The 15,237-nt window shown below is 44.6% G+C and overlaps 2 pseudogenes; both read left to right on the top strand.

The window, feature by feature from the left end:
• Positions 1-205: 205 nt before the first annotated feature.
• Positions 206-5,767, top strand: LOC135620420 (squamosa promoter-binding-like protein 15; annotated as a pseudogene).
• A 2,608-nt stretch (positions 5,768-8,375) lies between these two features.
• Positions 8,376-11,482, top strand: LOC103996535 (probable receptor-like protein kinase At4g39110; annotated as a pseudogene).
• The last annotated feature ends 3,755 nt before the right edge of the window (positions 11,483-15,237 follow it).

The raw sequence follows: 15,237 nt of genomic DNA, 5'->3' as shown, positions 1-15,237 counted from the left end.
GTCTTGTCCGCTGGCAGTCAAGGTACGAAAGCGACTACGGCACGTCAAGGGTGGTGTTTGTATTCACCGGGCATAACGTGACGAGGAGTATGCCACGTACGGCGAATCGCCACCGTGGGGTGACAAAAAGAAAGATATTATTACGATTATAATCTGCAAGCAAATAATCTTCATATTTATCCTCTTAAGGTTTTGTCTCTTTTAACTTCTTTATCAGTCGATCTATTAAAATAGATCGCAAGAGAGAGCAAACTTCTCTTCTCGGCGTCTTCTCCTGTCGAACTGTTCTTCCACCAGATCTGTTCTTTCTTGAATTCATTTTCGCATCTGGTTTGTTTCGTGGTCAGACGTTGCGGTTTCGAGTCTCTCTTGTGGTTTTTGTCTCGATCTATGTTGTTTTGCCGCTCGTTGTCCAAGATTGAGATTTGGAGATTGTGGAGAAGATGAGCAGATGTTTTTTTTTTTTTTTTGAGATTGGCTGGGTATGGTTTGACTGACTTCATGTAGAAAGCTATCACCATGATGATCTGTTGATGGATTCTTGAATTCCCGGGTGTTCTTCGGATTGGAATTTGGTGGAGAGATGGATCAGAGGAGGAGAACGACGTTCTGAGGAAAACGGTCGTTCTGCTTTTGGCGGTCTCGGAATCGAGGGTCCGATTTAGACTGGAGAGATGGAGGGAGAGGTCGGTGCGCAGGTCGTCACTCCCACCTTCTTTCACCATCAACGGGCCCTCCCCGGACTCTTCCACCAGGCCCCGCTGCTCGCTAAGAAGCGAGACTTCCCGACCTCAACCAGCAGCTACAGAGCCAGCAGCGGCTGATGGGCGCTTCCTTTCCGAATACCAGGGATAATTGGAACCCCAAGATGTGGGATTAGGTTAGCGTGCAATTAATGGCGAAGCCCTCGTCTGATGCATCGGAGGTCCTCTTTCTGGGGTTCCAACCGTCTTCTGCAGCCACTCCCATGGTGGATCAGATGAAGAAAGGGGATGAGGGCACGAAAGGTTCGGTCTTGCGCAGGAATTTGGAAGTGGATAATAAGAACCTAGCTTTGAAGCTAGGAGGCGGTGCGTACTCGGTGGTTGAGGAGCCGACGGCTAGGCCTTATGAGAAGGTAAGGTCTGGCTCCGAAGGAGTGGCAGCAGCTACCCGATGTGTCAGGTGGATGATTGCCGGGCGGATATGTCGAGCGCCAAGGATTATCACAGGCGACATATGGTGCGCAAGGTGCACAGTAAGACCGCCAAGGCACTTGTGGGAAAGCGGATGCAGAAGTTTTGCCAGCAGTGCAGCAGGTAATATGGATCTCAAGCCTCTGTCCTTTCAGCTTACAATTGGAACCCTTGCCTATTCATGATGGAAATGCTTGATCTTTTTCTATATGATGTTTTAATTCAATTAATTTTGTCGAATGCAAAATAGGCTGATCACAATCAAGGCTCGGTATTTAGTCATTGTAACTAAGACTGGCACGAGTAGGTGTAAATTAGTCTCTCTGAGGTAGATGGCTTTTGCTAAGATCTTTGGAGTTTGCATCAATTGGTTTCCCTACAAAGAAATCTGGATGCCTTCTAAGTTGTTCTACTATCTCAGATCTGATAACAATCATGTAGTCTTTCGATCTGCAATATCATTTAATTCAGATTTCATCCCCTTTCCGAGTTTGACAGGGGAAGAGAAGCTGTAGAGGCGTCTTGCTGGACATAATCGATGCAGAAGGAAGACACAACTAGAGGATGCCTCTTCTGAACTATTGTTTCCTAGAAACCAAGAAAAAAGGAGTCGGAATTTGGATATTGTCAATTTGTTACCTATGTTAGCACGCTTGCAAGGTATGCATGTTGCTTACTGGATAATCAATCTGTGACATATGGTGTGATCTTTTGCTTCATCTTTTAGCACTGCAACTGCAGGTGGCACTAAAGACAAACAGACCAGCATCCCTCCTTTGACTGATAGAGATCATCTTGTCCAATTTATTAGCAGTTTAAGGTATCACAACTTCCACCACTAGGTTCACTTGAACAGTCAACAAAGGCAACTGGGAACGAAAATGCAACATCCGCCACAGCAAACCTGCTGACAGTTCTCTTGGCAGCGCTAGCTGCATCTGCTCCTGATGCCCCTGCATCTCTTTCACAAGGAGGCACTGAAAGTAGTGGCAACGATAGAACCAAGGTCCAAAGCGTTGAGCCCCCAAGTTAATGTTTATTTACATAATAAATCATCTCATATCTATCCTTCAGTTGGAATATCGAGAGACAACTACATCTGACAATCTCCGGCAGATGTACCTCAGTAGATAGTTCAGCAAGTATGCCCAAGTTTACCTTTGCAGATTTTTGGTCCTGCTGATGATGGCAGTCCTCCAGAGCTAGGTTCTGCAATGAAATATCTCTCCTCTGAAATTAGCAACCATGTGGAAGAGAGGTCTCGTTCATCTCCTCCCCCAGTTACAAAGAAGCTATTCCCTCTACATTCAACGTTGGAGAGTGTGAAATATGCACGAGCAGGGAAGAAAATGCTACTGTCGAATTAAGCACTAGTCATGGTGGGAGTGCACCGATTGAGCTCTTTAAGGGGTCAGAAACACAAGCTGAAAGCAGGGTAGTTCAAAGTTTACCATATCAAGCTGGTTACAAATCTTCAGCCTCAGATCACTCCACTTCCAGTTTGAGTTCTGATGCTCAGGTAATGTACGATATGGTCATGCACCTCTGTCTTAACATTTTGTGTTTTATTTGCTATTACACCAACATGATGAAACAGGATCGGACTGTGCGGATAATTTTCAAGCTTTTTGGCAAGGATCCGAGCTGCTTCCCTGATAATCTCCGTTCACAGATATTGTAGAAATACTGTTATATATATGCTCCCTTGTATTTGCTTCACTGAATAATCAGCTAAGTGCTCATATTTCCTGTTATTCAGATATTAAATTGGCTTTCAAACAGCCCTTCGGAGATGGAGAGCTACATTCGACCTGGTTGTGTGGTCCTATCAATTTATTTAAGAATGCAGTCAGTGACTTATTTTTTCACATTTTCAATTGTTTCTATGCTTTAGTTTGGATTATAGTATTCTGAAAATATATGTTGGTTTGCAGCTTGAAAATGATCTTCTTCAGCATGCCACCTCACTAGTTCAATCCTCCGAAAATGAGTTCTGGCTAAATGGGAGGTTTTTAGTTCATACAAATAGGCAGCTGGTATCACATAAAGGATGGTTTGCTTTTCCATATCACCTTTACATACTGATCTTTTTCCACTTTTTAGTTTTAGATATTTGGATGCTCATCCCAATTATCGTTTTTGAAGCTTTGAAATATTTATATCGCAATTATCATGGATTATATAATAGCTATCCATTACAGGAAGATCCGTTTGTCTAAGACTTGGAGGGCATGGAGTTCTCCAGAGTTGACTGTATCACCTATTGCTGTTGTTGATGAGCAGGAAACTTCCCTTGTCCTAAAAGGATCACAATTTGATTGTTCCTGGCACCAAGTGAGTTGAGCATTACAGTGCCTTGTTTATCCAAAGAAATTCTTATACTACCAACTTATGTTACTCATAAATTTTAATTTAATTCTTGCAGGACCCATTGCATTTATATTGGTAAATATATGTTAAAGGAAGTTCTTTTCTCAACATATCCAGGCACCATATGTGATGATTCCTGTGTGGAGAGGTTTTCCTTTCCAGGAGGATCTCCGAAGGCCTCTGGTCGCTGTTTCATTGAGGTGATCACCTTCATTTCATTCCAGTTGACGTGGCAGTAAATCATTCAAAAGCATGACTTCAGTGTTTTCCAGATAGGTGTGGTAGGATGGGCCTTGCTCTCAACTAACTTTTGAATTCCATGCTCAGGTGGAAAATGGTTTCAAAGGGAACAGTTTCCAATTATTATTGCTGATACTAGCATCTGTCAGGAATTGAGAGCCCTTGAATCAGAATTTGAGGAAGATGTTCAGACAACAAATGTCATTGCCGAAGAACATGTTAATAGTGCAGGGCCTAGGCCGAGGGAGGTTGTTTGACACTTTCTAAAATGAACTTGGTTGGCTGTTTCAGAGGACACATAATCCATGCAGCCTCCTGTCTTTGCCTGATTTCTCTAGTGCACAGTTTAAGTACCTGCTTACATTTCCGGTTGAACGAGATTGGAGCAGTCTTATCAAAACCCTTCTGGATATTCTGGTGGAGAGAAGCTTAAGGAATGATGCCTTCGTACAAAAGTCATTCGAAATGCTTTCAGATATTCACCTCCCGAACAGAGCGGTTAAGAGAAGGTGCAGGAAGATGGTAGATCTTCTAGATCTTCTTCTCCATTATTGTTTGTCTCATGGAAAAGATGTGACAAAGGTGTATCTTTTTTCTCCAAATGTGGCAGCCCCAGGTGGGGTGACCCCATTGCATTTGGCAGCATCTATGCAGGATTCAGAGGACATTGTTGATGCACTCACTAATGATCCACAACAGGTAAATCTAGTTCTCTAGTTCTATAACTTCTGTTCTGTAGCCAGATAAATCCTGCTCCTCTTATATTCCTAGCCCAATAATATGTAGTACATAGTGTATAAACTAAATAACTGCATCTCCATACTCTATCCTCAGAATGATGTGGTTTTCAAACTGTCATAGATGTTGCTGCACAAATTATATTCTTAACCTTTACAAGGTAACATCACTAGTTTATTTGTCTCTTATTTGTTAGATTGGATTGAAGTGCTGGAATTCATTAGTGGATGAGAATGATCAGTCCCCTTGTATGTATGCTGTGTCGAGGAACAATCTTTACTGTAACAGACTGGTGTTTGCGTCTGCATATTTGTCAAGGTTCACCACATACTGGTTCTGTTGAGCCATTCAAGTGGGAGAATGTGGACTTCGGCCAGAGATAGCTTTAAAGGAATAGTAATGGTGCAAATGAAGTGCCTAGCCTAGATATGAAGATACTGATCATGTTATCTACCTCTTTTTACTTGAGATGCCAGCTCTGTTGGGAGAGGTGGTAACCGGCAACGTCTTGGGGGTGTATTTTGTCAAGGAAGAACTTTGTGTTGAGTCGGCAGCATGAACTATTGGATTGTGGATCGATCTTGCAGTAGAAAATTGTTCAGTGGAAGAGCGGATCCCCCAAACTTTGACAGGGGACAAAGAAGAGAAAGATTGTGGAGCTAAACCATTGGTTGTACTCAGAGAAATTCCGCAAGTATCACTGCTGCTTATATATTGTGGTTCTGGCTTACATTGGTGGTTTATATGTCTACGGGAAGTACAAGATAAATGTTCATGAGTTGTCTGAAATAACTTTGGAGCATTGTTACTGGCATCAGGAACTTGGAGTCGGTAAGAGATGGATACTTGGATCAACAGATGGATATACTCTCTTGTTCAAGCAACATCAGCGCACAGTACATGGTGAGTCTCTCCAGGCCTTAAATCTTGGCAATTGATGCATGACTCTCATCTCCATCTTCTTTGCTGCATCTCTTTCTAGCCAAGTGCCAAACAAAAGGTGCCAACTCCTTGTTCTGAATGGCCTTACAGTGCCTACTTCATCATTGGATTAAAGGTATGTATAAAGAATCTTCTAATCTTCACACGCTCATGGTGAGGAATTTATGTTAAGCAAGGCAAGGAGGGAGAAGAAAAGGTTAGCTGTGCATGTGTAAAAGACAGTTCATTCTATACTATGAACAACATTTGAAGATTATAATTGATCAAATTCTGGAGAATAAAATGATTCATCATTCAAGAAATGTGATTTGGATGCGACAAGTATAATTTTGTTTCATGAAAAATGTGATTTGAATTTTCTTAGATATTAATTCTATCAAATTGGTGGCCACACTATTCGTGATGACATAAATCTTGCTGGTGACCAAGGCACCCTTCTCTATTGTGTCATCTCCACTGGGCATTTTCGTCATTAAATATGGCTGGTCATCTCACGAGGGTGAGTGGACCCCGCTCTAGCTTTCCTACTACCACACGGGTATCGGATGGGTACGTGGGAGGCGGGTGGAAAGTGACATTGCTTTTGTTTCTTTTATCTCCAATAAAACCCTAAACCTTGGGAAAGTACCGGAAATCGTCTGCATCTCCATCTCGAGCTGAAGACCGATGCGAACTGCGCTCTCCAAGCTTCTCCTTTCCAATCCGTGGAGGCGGATCTGCTACCAACGTAAAGCTTATATCTTGGAGAGATGTGTGCCGTCGAACGATTTCAGCACGAGAAACAACCCTAGAAGACCAATGAGAGGCGAGAGGCGCAGGGACGACCGCTCCGAAGACATCTTCCTTCGCGGCCTTAACTTCGGAGACGACGACGGCGTCAACGGGCCGCAAAGGGCGCACCGGGAAGCCTTTCCAGATCGACCTTACGATGGACCATCGTTGCGCGGTCCCCAGCAAAGGAAAAAGGAGCCGCCTTTGCGAGAGGAGGACGGCATCGATGGCGCTGCGGATGATCTTTTGGTCGACTTCGACTTGGCCGATAGGACGGGTAGAGTTCCTCCCGGGCATACACGCAACAGTGTGAGGAGAGACCCGCCGAGAGAAGATTTTGGTCCGTCGCCGCAGTCGCAGTTCAAGGATTTCGGTGGGGACTATTTCGAAGCTTCTGGGTCGTCACAACAAAAAGAGCGGCCACCATCATCAGATGGACACAGGGTAGACAAATCGGATGTAGTGGATCAAACACCTCCGACGGTAGCCAAGTCTGCAGCAGAGGAGGCACCGCCAGAAGATGCCGATGAGATTTTCAAGAAGATGAAAGAGACTGGACTTATACCCAATGCTGTTGCCATGCTTGATGGGCTCTGCAAAGATGGGTTAATTCAAGAAGCCATGAAGCTGTTCGGTTCAATGCGTGAGAAGGGCACGATGCCTGAGGTTGTTATTTACACTGCTGCCGTGGAAGGGTTCTGCAAGGCTGCAAGATTTGACGATGCAAAGAGGATCTTCAGGAAAATGCAGAAGAACGGAATTGCGCCAAATGCATTTAGCTACAAGGTTCTCATTCAGGGCTTGTGCAAAGGGAAGAAATTGGAGGATTCGGTTGAGTTCTGCATGGAGATGTTGGATGCTGGGCATTCACCCAGTGTGATGACTTTAGTTGATGTGGTGGATGGTTTCTGCAGAGAGAAAGGGGTGGAGGAAGCTGCAGATGTTGTCAAAAGGTTGCAGGAGAGAGGTTTTGTTCTTGATCTAAAAGCTGTTAGCGAGCATTTGGACAAGAAAGGACCTTTTTCGCCAATGGTTTTCGAAGCCATCTCCGGGAAAAAGGATTTGTGAGGACCTTCTGCAATCTCTTCCTCAGATAATTGGTATTTGCAACTCCTTCCCACTGTTGATTTTGAGCATCTTGAATTTGTTCGCTGATAATTTAGTAGGTTTGCAAGTAAATTTTCTGTTGGTGCTAGTGAAGTGATGCATGTTTATGATCATATTAGCAACAACAATTTTGATGAAGCTGTAGTTATAAACATAATAGGATCAATTATGTCAAAAACATAGCTAAATTGAGGTCCTCAAACAAACTTGTGAAAATATTCATGGCTTCTTTGCTGAATCTTATCTTGAATTATTCTTTACATCTCCCTTGTGATCTAAAAATACCATAGACAAGCTATGACCGAGTTAGTCATGACATGTTTCTTTAGAATTTACAGAACTGCAAAACATTTTCTTGTTCATCATTAATTAGTAGCCCATGATAATGAAGTTGTGATATGAATTTTACTTCTTTTGTAATCCAAAACCTTCAGAATTTTACATGCAGAGATGTACTGCAAAACATTGCCATGACTTGACAGGAAGTTTGCATACTTCTTTACCTAAAAGAAACATCTATCTCAATTATTTGATATTTTCATCATTATGATGATGGTTACATCAAGCAACATTATGCATGCTAACATTGTTCTGCACATCTTTATCAGAATTAAATCCAAGCCTAATAATCAGGTCAGGAAACCTTGATACTTTCTTGTGATCTTCATATTTATTTTAGCAAGGAGAAGCAAATCAAAGTTGACAATTATTAGTGCTCAGAGCATGTCCTGTACTTGAAATTTAACAATGCTAATTCTAGAATCATTATACTGTTCAGGAAAACTCTTCCAAAGATTCCATCACCCAACAAGGTTGCAAATCAAGTATCCTCTTCATTTTTAGGTCTCATTAGCTTAAGTGTCAATATTGAGATGCAGTCATCAAACTAGTCTTTATTGCCTTTGAATTCAGATTCCATTACTATGAATGAACTACCTTTCATGCAAATGAATGGTATCCAGATTTGTTGAAAGTATCAATTAATTTTGTTGATTTAATATTTTGACTGCAACAAGGGAGGAGGAACTGCTAGAAGGGAGGAGGAAGAAGAAGAGGAATTGAGAGGGGAAGAGACTACTGCATCAGGTTGTTCTCTGCAGCTTGACCCGGTCTTCGACCCTCCATATTTACCCTGAAGCTCTAAATCTCGCTGACCATGGAGCAGATGCAGAGGCCGCATTACAAGTATATTATGTCCATTGCTCCCTCCTACGCCTCTCATTCTTCCACCTTCCCAGAGCCTCCTTTTGGGATCGGAAAGGCAACCTACATGCTTGACCGGGAGGAGTAGATGGAGAAAAAGAGCTTGAGATGGCCATCATTCCGATAAGAATGAATCGGCTCCTCCTCCTCTGCTTGGCCTTGGCGACGTCCACCTCTGCCCAACATCCTTCAGCCCCGCTGACAACTTCCTGATCGACTGCGGTGCCACCTCCACGGTCACCATGCCCGACGGTCGCTCGTTCAAGATCGACGCCCAGTCCGCCCATTTCCTCTCCGTTGTCGATGATGTCCGTGCCTCCGTTTCCGACGCACCCGACATCCCCTCCCCGCTCTACCTCTTCTCCAGGGTCTTCCACAAGGATGTTGCCTACAGCTTCACCCTCGCTCGTCCCGGTTGGCAGTGGAGATCAGGCGCTACTTCTTTCTCGTTGAAACCGACTTCGACCTCACCAGCGTCGTCTTCTCCGTTAACACTGACGACCTCGTCTCCACATCTTCATCGTCGACGACCCCTCCAAGTGGGTGCTCAAGGAGTACCTCATCAACACTACCTCCCCACGCCTCACCATCCACTTCTACCCGCTCCGCAACTCTGTCGCCTTCGTCGACGGCGTCGAGGTCGTCTCCGCCCCCGATGTTTTCATGCCTGACACGGCCTCCACGGTCTCGCCTGTCGGGGAGGCCGCCGGCCTCTCGCTCTACGCCAACCAGGTGGCCTACCGGATCAACGTGGGCGGGCCGGTCATCACCCTCGCAAACGACGCTCTCGGGCGTGGGTGGGAGCAGGATGGGCCCTTCCTGCAGTCGAGGTCCGCCGCCAAGAACGCCTTCGTGTCCCCCAGAATCATCAAATACCCGGAAGGAACCTCGCCCCTGGTCGCGCCCAACTTCATTTACGCCACCGTCGTGAAAATGGCCGACGCAGGCGTGGAGAGCCCCAACTTCAATGTGACGTGGTCCTTTGATGTCGACAGCTCGTTCGGCTACTTCATCCGGTTGCACTTTAGCGACATCATCAGCTAGTCGCTCAACGACCTCTACTTCAACATGTATATCAACGGGCTGATGGCCATCTCAGGTCTCGACCTCTCCATCGTCACCTTCGGCCTCGCCATGCCTTGCTACAAAGACTTGGTGTTCAACGCCTCGGTGGCCACGGGCCGAATCACCGTCCAGATCGGTCCCATGAAGGAGAACACCGATAGAATCGATGCGTTGCTCAATGACGTGGAGATCTAAAGATGAGCAACTCGGTGGGGAGCCTGGACGGCGAGTTCAGGGTCGATGGCTCAAGGGCCGGTGATGGCAGCAGCTCGGACGGCGAGTTCAGGGTCTATGGCTCAAGGGCCGGCGATGGCAGCAGCTCGAAGCGCGTGGTTGCTGCCGTTGGGTTCGCCATGATGTTTGGCGCCTTCGCGGGCCTTGGCGCCATGGTGATGAAGTGGCACAAGAGACCCAAAGACTGCGAGAGGCGAAATAGCTTCTCGTCGTGGCTCCTCCCCGTGCACACGACCAACACCAGCTTCATGACCAGCAAGTCTGGCCATGGCTCGCACACGAGCGGCTACACCTCCTCGACGATGGAGCTTGGCCGGTACCTCTCCCTTTAGGAGTTGCAGGCAGCGATGAAGAACTTCAACCAGAACACGGTGGACGACGTGGGTGGGTTGGGGAATGTGTACCTCGGCGAGCTGGAGGACGGCACCAAGGTGGTGGTCAAGCGGGGGAACCCGCAGTCGGAGCAGGGTATCAACGAGTTCCAGACCGAGATCCAGATGTTATCCAAGCTGCGCCACCGTCACCTAGTGTCGCTGATCGGGTACTGCGACGATAACTCGGAGATGATCCTGGTGTACGAGTACATGGCGAATGGGCCATTCAAGTATCGCATCTACGGGCACGACCTGTCGTCGCTTCATGGAAGCAGCGGCTAGAGATATGCATTGGGGTCGCACGCGGGTTGCACTACCTCCACACCGGCACCGCGCAGGGGATCATTCACCGTGACGTCAAGACCACCAACATCCTCCTCGACGATAACTTCATCGCCAAGGTGTCCGACTTCGACCTCTCCAACAACGCGCCGGGGATGAACCAGACGCACGTCAGCACTGCCTTCAAGGGCAGCTTCGGCTACCTCGACCCCGAGTACTTCTGGTGCCAGCAATTGACGGACAAGTCGGACGTGTACTCCTTCGGGTGGTACTGCTCGAGGCCCTCTGCGCGCGGCCAGACATCAACCCGGCACTGCCGCAGGAGCAAGTCAACCTGGCGGAGTGGGTGATGCAGTGGAAGCGGAAAGGCCTGATCGAGAAGATCATCGACCCCAACATCGCCGGCACCATCAACAATGACTCCCTCAACAAGTTCGTGGAGGCCGCGGGGAAGTGCCTGGCGGAGCACGGGGTTGACCGGCCGTCCATGGGCGACGTGCTGTGGAATCTCGAGTACGCTCTCCGATTGCAGGAGGCGAGTCCTCCCGAGCCTCCGCCTCAGCAGGCAGCGAACGTCACCGAGTCAAAGAATAGCAGTGTGGTGGCGGAGAGTTCACAGAGGGATTGCAACGAGGCAGCTCCAGAGGAGGAGGCGACGACTCCGATGGCGGGCCGATTTTTGGAGAACTCGAGCACGGCAATGGCCAACGAGCTGTTTGCGCAGGTCGCACGGATGCAAGGAAGGTGATCAACGGAAGTCGTGTCTTAGACTTCATGTGTTGCCGTGGGCGGATTTAATGGCTGGGATTTAATCATACCTGCCACGTGTTCGACCTATAATGTAGCAAATATTGTGAGGGGTTAATTCGTGCCGATGAGATCAGTTTTGAAGTAAATAGGCAGAGGAATTTTCTGTTATGAAAATATATGTTATTTGCTGCTTGAGTGCAGTTGTGGGGTTCGGTTGGGCATTAAGCTGAGATTAATATTAATCCATATATAAATATATTCAAGTAAATATTTGATCCATTCTAATGTAGGAATATATATTTTAGTATGTCTGTTAATCCTCTAGCATCGTGTTAACAATTTGACGTCGTGGATTGAGAATCGATACGGTTTGGTCCTATCTCGAAGGCGTAGAATCATCTTAGAAGATCCTCCCGAAGGCAAGATGAGAGACGAGAGTTGAATAGAGGCTAACGAGGATTGCTCTAAGGTGATCTCTGAATTTTCGAGTTTGTCCCAAGATGGGGGCTTTAGTGAGCTCAACCTCTCCGGCACCCTGGACAATAGGCCAATGTCAGGTGAGGGTTCTCAACTTGACCCCTTCATGTGGACAACTACTCAATATGGCCTCTTGCAGTGCGAGTCAACTAGTACAATCTTCCGTAGTGCGATACCGAGTCATACGCCCCCTTGTGGCACCACACTAGCGGAGGATGATTGAGGGGGTGCCAGTTGCCAGCCCAATCATCTTCTATGTTAGGAAGATACCTCATTGTTTTCCACATCAGTTCTTTGGTAGCTGCTAGTTAGCGAACTATGATTGGTATGGGAATATTCCCTATCACATTGACATATCTTTATATTGGCTTATTCACCCTATATCGATTTATTTTCAAGCTCTTGAAATTAACTCTCTAATGATACAACGCTCACTAGCTTAAATATTAAAGGACGTCGTTAAGCAATTAATAATATTTCTTTCAATTGTAGGAAGAATATTATTAACCAATCAATATTCAACATGTACTCAGCATGTGACATCCAGTCTATAAGAATGAGGCAAAAGCTGCCTCTCAATGATCTGCCCACATGGATATCGGTCCAAGACAAATAATTATAGTTGGTCTCCGCCCTTATCGCCTACGTGAAAAAGAGATCAAAATGTTGTTAAATACGATTAAAAGTTATCTCTCGAAGAATATTTTATAAAATATATTATCTTTTCACTACAAGGTATAAAAGCTCATTTTTAACATAGTTAGGTTACTAACTTAGGCATTAGATATATTGAATCGAGAAATCTCTCCTGACCTCGGTCTTCATGTAGGTGGCACCTCGAACGACCTCCTCGAAAGCTCAAAGATTTCACCTCGATGACACCTTAGATGACCTTCTCAAGAGCTTGGAATTGTACCTCAAAATTACCTCGAATAACCTCCTTAGAAACTTGACGTTTCTATCTCGGAGGCACCTTAGACAATTCTTTGCACACGGGTCTAAACCACGTCGGGCTGACCCATACATCAATGATATCTTTCCGTAATATTTTTTATAGTAAAAGAAGAATCCAATATCACAAGAATACTCATTCATTGATTCTCTCAATGAACACTCGAGTAAAAAGACTTTGCTCCCAACCCATAGTACTTTCATTCAAGAGAAGCAATAGTCGTCCTTTTCGTACATTAGTTCATTCACCTCGATGCAAACTCCAACGTCAATACTGGCGCCTATTTAATGACCTAAGTCTCTTACCCCCAGGGATGGCCTCGGGCCACCTCCTTGTTCTTACTGAGATGTTTTTAAATCTTATTCAACAAGTATAGATGTTAATAGGTATGATATAGTTTATTGCTCTATTTTTGCCTCAACTAGTTCAATAAGTGATACCACCAATTCAATCACACTCCCTAGCTCGACCACCATCGGTACGCATAAAGATTCTCTAACCTCGCGATACCGACATCTTAGGAATGCTTGAGGCTTGTCGAACCATCGACCGAGGGGGCACTTTAGTCCGTGATCATAGAATTTAGTGAACTATACCACTCTCACTTTACCCCCACCTGAATATGAGATCCAATCAATAGACTCGATGAAGGATTCTTTATAGATCCAACTATGGTAGATGGATTGACGTTTGGAGGAGATATGATGAGAGTTACAACAATAAAAAAGAAGGCGCTAGACGATCCCATTTTAGGTCGGTCCCTATTCACTTAAAAAATACAGGATGAACCAATTCCAGCGAACTTCGACTCATATCTTTGGAAGCATTCAATAGTAGCGTTGACTCGATAAAGTACATTGTAGCATTTCATATCTAGATGTCATTATATGACATCTTAGATACCCTAATGTGTCACGCATTCCCAACCATGTTAAATGCTTGACATGAGAATGATATACTTGCTTGAAGTCGCTTTCCATCTGCTCTTTTGCCCAATTGGCGAGGGAGTTCAAATTTTACTTCCTTAGAAATGTATGCCCTCAACTTCCAACAATAATTACTTTTTAAACTTAAGAAATGGAAGGAAGAAATTCTTATAGACTTTATCCTCGGTTCACAAATGAGATCCGAGATATAGTATATGCTCATCCATCACTCATAATTCAGACCTTCATGATAGGGCTCAAGCCCTTTTGCCTCTTTTGGTCATCGATAAAGAGGCTATGATAATTGTATTTAAGACACTTTAAAAGGTTAATTAATACATTATCATTGAGGTAATGGTCTTGAGCAAGCATGAGGAGTCATGCAAGAGGTCAAAGTAGAAATAGCCACAATTTACCCCAACCCCGAGGTCATTATAGTAGAGAAGAAATGAATGACTTGAGTTACTTTGCCCATGGCCCAAGCTAACCCATCTATTTATGACTTGAACTAAAGTTTTTCTATAAATAAACAAAAATGAGCTTTTAAGAGACTCTCATCCAATAAAGACCTTGTTATCGAAAAGAGATAAGTTTAAGTACTATCGGTTCTATCAAGATTATAGCCACAACACTAGAAAATGTTGTAATTTGAAAAAGTATATTAAAGAGCTCATATGATAAGGGCACCTTAAGCAGTTTGTTCAAAAGCATTGGGAACCCTCACCTCAACCTCAGAAGCCGGGAGAGCTCCTCGGGTTGTAAGACTTATACACGAACTACTATTAAAAAGTGCCCAAGGATGGAGAGTGACCCAGTAATAACTTTCAATGAGAAAGAGATAGAGAATCATGAAAATGTCTTGGTAGTCTTTATAAAGATTATTAACGTCCAAGTGAAGTGGATCATGATTGACACAGGTAGTTATGTCAATATCATTTACTTTGATACTTTTCAAAAACTTGGGTTATCAACTAATGACCTTACCTTAATGACTTTTTTGATGACAAGGTTTACTAATGATTCTATCTCTCTTCCCGGGACTATAAACCTACATATCATATTCGGAGACGAGCCATACTCCAAAAGAATATTGATTAAATTTATGATAATAGATATTCCCTTGATGTACAACGTGATCATAGAGCTGATTCACATTGAATATATTGAGGATGGCGATGTTAACTTACCACATAGTGATAAAGTTCCCAATAAGGGCTTACATCAGAGAGTTAAGAAGCAACTTAAAGGAGTCGCATTAGTGCTACCTAATAATGGTCTCCATACCGAATACAGCTCGACTCGAGTAACCACCTATAGACCCTGGAGACTTTGCTAAGTCCATCCCACATCTTAAGTCAATGAAGCTATTAATTAAAGTATCCCTAGATAAAGTAAGACCCAACTGAATCATCAAGGTTTAGGTGACCCTTCTCAAGGAGAGGTGTAGCTTATCAACTTTCTCCGAGAGAATACCTAGGTGTTCGTGTGGTCGCTAAGAGACATACCGAGAATCGACTCCAACATAGCTCAACGTCACTTAAACACTTCTCCCAAAGTACAACTGGTCAAGTAAAGGTCTCGTGAGTTTGTTCTTGATCGCAAAATAAATAATTAGTGAGGAGATAGATTAA

The sequence above is a fragment of the Musa acuminata genome, chromosome BXJ2-8 (assembly GCF_036884655.1).
Source record: "Musa acuminata AAA Group cultivar baxijiao chromosome BXJ2-8, Cavendish_Baxijiao_AAA, whole genome shotgun sequence".
Lineage (NCBI taxonomy): Eukaryota > Viridiplantae > Streptophyta > Magnoliopsida > Zingiberales > Musaceae > Musa > Musa acuminata.
Note: the sequence above shows the minus strand (reverse complement) of the source record. Positions and strands in the feature narration are given on the sequence as shown.